Source organism: Leptonychotes weddellii, unplaced genomic scaffold (genome assembly GCF_054177405.1).
Source record: "Leptonychotes weddellii isolate Sample4059 unplaced genomic scaffold, ASM5417740v2 HiC_scaffold_11577, whole genome shotgun sequence".
In the NCBI taxonomy this organism is placed as follows: Eukaryota; Metazoa; Chordata; class Mammalia; order Carnivora; family Phocidae; genus Leptonychotes; species Leptonychotes weddellii.
Genome location: NW_027693677.1, coordinates 1 through 4,782, shown reverse-complemented (window position 1 = coordinate 4,782; position 4,782 = coordinate 1). Strand labels below are relative to the sequence as shown.

Sequence of the window (4,782 nt, the reverse complement as noted above, 5' to 3'; positions counted from 1 at the left end):
CTCTCTCAAATAAATAAATAAAATTAAAAAAAAAAAGTGAGACTAATCAGCCTTAGAGGTTGTTTTTCTTCAATCACATTCAATTGTTTGGGTGAAAGTATAGAATAAGTGGAGAGTTGGATTTTAGCCAGAGATGGAGTTTTGACCAGAAAGTAGGGCAAAGAGAAACACTAGTAAGAGAATTGAAAATATATACTAAGGAGTGATTTCTGTGATGGATCACGAAGCCTAAGCCAAGTTAAGGAGGGAAGAGAGGACATACAGTGGAAAATGGCCAATGGATTGTAAACCCCAGCAGAGATAAATATTTCTAGAGTTTGGAAACTGAAATGAATGAGCTTGAAATATAGGCAGTAAAGGTCAGAGAGATGGATATTTGGAGTTTGTGGAACCAGTGCAGTTGTTGGTAATGAGTAGGTCTGGATAATGACCCTGGAAGGAAAAGGCTAAGTTGAAAAATTACCAAAATTATGGTGGTAGTAGTTTTGGACAGAATAGCAAAAGCCAGATAGTAGAAGATTTGAGGAATAAGGGGAAGTGACCCAGACATCTATGGACAACAAGCCAGAACCGCCAGCCCATAGGACATCCATAAGCAAATTAGGAAAAAAATAAATAAATAAAACCCAAGCATCCCCCCTCTGGGGAGACACTGCTGCACAGGTCAACTAGGAAGTGAATGATTCATTTGAACATCTTTTAAAAAGGAGTCTCATCCTTGACAAAGATGCATCCCTGAGCCAGGTCTCATGACTTAAGAAGAGCTCCATGAACCCTTTAGATTAGAAATTATTGTGTAGGTACACTTTTGTCCTTGTACAATTATATGTGTCAGCTGTGGCTGTAATAGATGATTAAAATTCAAAGCATCTGGGCATGTTATAAGGAAGGAAGAAGCAACCTTCTGGAAGCAGCAATTAAGAACAAGAACACTAACTTTCTTCCCCCCAGGCTCACCAGTATGTGAGCGTGAAAGGAAGAATTTCTGTAGAATCAGTGTTCTCAGGAAGCATCCAAGTGTTAGTAGAAGAAGGTAATGTTACTTTCTTTATTTTTTTTTATTTTTTTAAAGATTTTTTTTATTTATTTATTTGAGAGAGAGAGAATGAGAGACAGAGAGCATGAGAGGGAGGAGGGTCAGAGGGAGAAGCAGATTCCCTGCCGAGCAGGGAGCCCGATACAGGACTCGATCCCGGGACTCCAGGATCATGACCTGAGCCGAAGGCAGTCGCTTAACCAACTGAGCCACCCAGGCGCCCGGGTATGTTACTTTCATAAGAAAGTCAGGATATAGGGATTTTACTCATGAAAAGTAATGTGTTTCATAGATACAATGGAGGGGTTCGGGGATTTAGGAGGTTATGAAGAATGAATCTTAGACTTCTCGTGAAGATTTAAATAACTTTGGATGAAGAAAATAACAGGATTAATCCTCATTGCATTTTGAGACAAGATAGACACTCCATTCTAATTACGGCCTCCTTCTGAGGACTAAATTCTTTGGCATTCTTGATGAAGTAGAAATGCTGATAGAGTGAAACTGGGGTTGGCGCAAAGGCTACCTTTGCCCATCTTTGCCCAACTTTGCCAAGGTTACTGTGGAAGCTACATGAGGGATTTACAAAGAGAATTAAGTGTATGCCAAAAATCCAAATCCCTACTACCCTTAATAAAACCTCATTTATTCTGAATAAATTGATTAAAATTTGTCTTATTTTGACCTGAGCTGAGTTAAAGCTTACTGTTTTGTGGTATTTGAAGATAAGGTTTACTCAGCAAAGTATTACTACAAATAATATTGCAGATGTTTAACTTACTTAGAAGTACTCTTTCAGTGACATTTACACATGAATGTGTTAAATTGATCCTGTTAATTTACAAGTGAGTCATTTAATTTGTTATAAAGATATATATGAGTGCATTTTCACACAGTAAAATCCTATTTATGATAAATACCCTGCCAAAAGTTTGCCTCTATAAATATATAAATGCATACTTATTCTAGTAGGAAGTATGTTTCCAATTTTGTCTTAACAACAGAAAACTTAATTCTGTGCCCAGTTATACAATCTTAGATAACTATAGCATATACTCCTGCATCCTTTATTGTTTTAAGTCTATTGAATACCTAAATGTTTAACTTTGTAATAGCTTATTAACCTATAAGCTAAAGATGACAAAAATTTCACTACCAATCCCTACAAGTTTTAATATATACACTTGTCTCCTTTATATGAATTTATTAATAAATTGTTATCCAAATGAATATATAGTTTTATAAGCTCTTTTGTTTCCTATACAATAGGTATCATTAAAAGTATATATTTTTTAAAAGATAATTTTAACTTTTACCAATAGTCATGGTGAATTAACTGTTATCAGATTTGCCTGATAGGAAATGATTAAAAAACTACACTAAATATGAAACAGTTGTTAGCAGGCATTGAACAACAAGCAATACAAGTCTGTGATTACTAAGGAAGGCAAGGGGAACATAGCCCTAATACTGCCCTAGCTTTCTAGCTGGAGGCACTTTCCAGACTGCAATGCATGAAAATATAACCCAAGCAGAGCATGTCTCATATACAGAGAACACAGAAATAAAGATTTGGGGGAGCCAACATGGTTGGAATTTAAAAAGCAAAGAACCAGAAAGGCAATAAAGAAAAGAAGAAGGAAGAGGAGGAGGACGGTGGGGAGGAAGGGAGGGAGGGAGGGGGGTTAAAGGGAGGAAGGAATGGAGGAGTCATCCAGAAATCTGCAATAGAGGAGCCCTTGATTCTTTGGCTCAATACTAAGCTGAGCTTGGGTAGGAAGATTCCATGAAGTTAAACAAAAACTACCAAGGAAGAAACAACTATTGGGAGTTGTAGCTAAATGATTTCCAGACCTGAAATAGGACTGAGAATTGTTTGAATTCTGACCAGAGTAAAGATTACTTATTCAAACCCCAGGGCATTCAGTAGAGACTCTAAAGGGTAAATTTAGTAGAACTAAACCATCTTTAAAGACTGCTATAGAACCTTTTTTTTTTTTTAATTTTTTTTTATTATGTTATGTTCGTCACCATACATTACATCATTAGTTTTTGATGGTGTGTTCCATGATTCATTGTTTGCTTATAACACCGAGTGCTCCATGCAGCATGTGCCCTCCTTAATACCCATCACTGGGCTCACCCATGCCCCCTTCCCCCTCCCCTCTAAAACCCTCAGTTTTGTTCCCAGAGTCCATAGTCTCTCATGGTTCATCTCCCCCTCTGATATCCCCTCCTTCATTTTTTACTTCCTTCTCCTAATGTCCTCATGCTATTCCTTATGTTCTACAAATAAGTAAAACCATATGATAATTGTCTTTCTCTGTTTGACTTATTTCACTTAACATAATCTCCTCCAGTTCCAACCATGTTGACACAAAGGTTGGGTATTCATCCTTTCTGATGGCTGAGTAATATTCCATTGTATATATGGACCATATCTTCTTTATCCATTCATCTACTGAAGGGCATCCCGGCTCCTTCCACAGTTAGGCTAACATTGGGGTGCATGTGCCCCTTTTTTTCACTACATCTGTATCTTTGGGGTAAATACCCAGTAGTGCAATTGCTGGGTCATTGGGTAGCTCTAATTTTAACTTTTTGAGGAACCTCCACACTGTTTTCCAAAGTGGCTGTACCAACTTGCATTCTAGAACCTTTTTCATACAGTTTAAAAATAAATCTCAAAACACTAGGTTGACCCACAAGTAACTTACCTGCCTAACAAACAATCGAAGAAAAAAAATCTAGGCTTTTAAAGAATGACATCCAAAACTTCAAAAATATAACATTCATAATGTCAACCATCTGAATAAGAACTGCTAGACATATGAAGTAAGTAGCCAAGAGAAAAACCAGTCACTAGAAACAGGCCCAAATACAATGGAATTGAACAACTTTTATAATTTTCAAGGATTTAAAGGAAAAGATTACCATAATAAAGAGGAAAATGAAAGATTAAAAAAGAACCAGATGGAATACTAGTGCTGAAGAAAATGTAATATCCGAAATAAAAAATATACTGATGGGCCTAATAGGAGATTAGACATTTCAGAAGAAAAGATCAATTAACTTGAGGATTTTACAATAGAAATTATCTAAAATGAAGCACAGCTCTTTGCCACATCTCCTGCGAGAATGAAGACCATTCTCAGCAATCAGACTGTCAACATTCCAGAAAATGTCGACATCACTCTGAAGGGACACACAGTTATTGTGAAGGGACCCAGAGGAACCCTGCGAAGGGACTTCAATCACATCAATGTAGAACTCAGTCTTCTTGGAAAGAAAAAGAAGAGGCTCTGAGTTGACAAATGGTGGGGAAATAGAAAAGAGCTGGCTACTGTTCGCACTATCTGTAGTCATGTACAGAACATGATCAAGGGTGTTACACTGGGTTTCCATTACAAGATGAGGTCTGTGTATCCTCACTTCCCCATCAATGTTGTTATTCAGGAGAATGGTTCTCTTGCTGAAATCCGAAATTTCTTGGGTGAGAAATACATCTGCACAGTTTGGATGAGGCCAGGTGTTGCTTGTTCTGTAACTCAAGCCCAAAAAGATGAGTTAATTCTTGAAGGAAATGACATTGAACTTGTATCAAACTCAGCTGCTTTGATTCAGCAAGCCACAACTGTTAAAAACAAGGATATCAGAAAATTTTTGGATGGTATCTATGTTTCTGAAAAAGGAACAGTTCAGCAGGCTGATGAATAAGATCTGAGTTGTCCATCTACAGAAACAGC

General features: G+C 37.2%; 1 pseudogene; it reads left to right on the top strand.

Annotated features, from left to right (window-relative positions):
- Positions 1-4,134: 4,134 nt before the first annotated feature.
- On the top strand, positions 4,135-4,764 carry LOC102745108 (large ribosomal subunit protein uL6 pseudogene; annotated as a pseudogene).
- Positions 4,765-4,782: the final 18 nt, after the last annotated feature.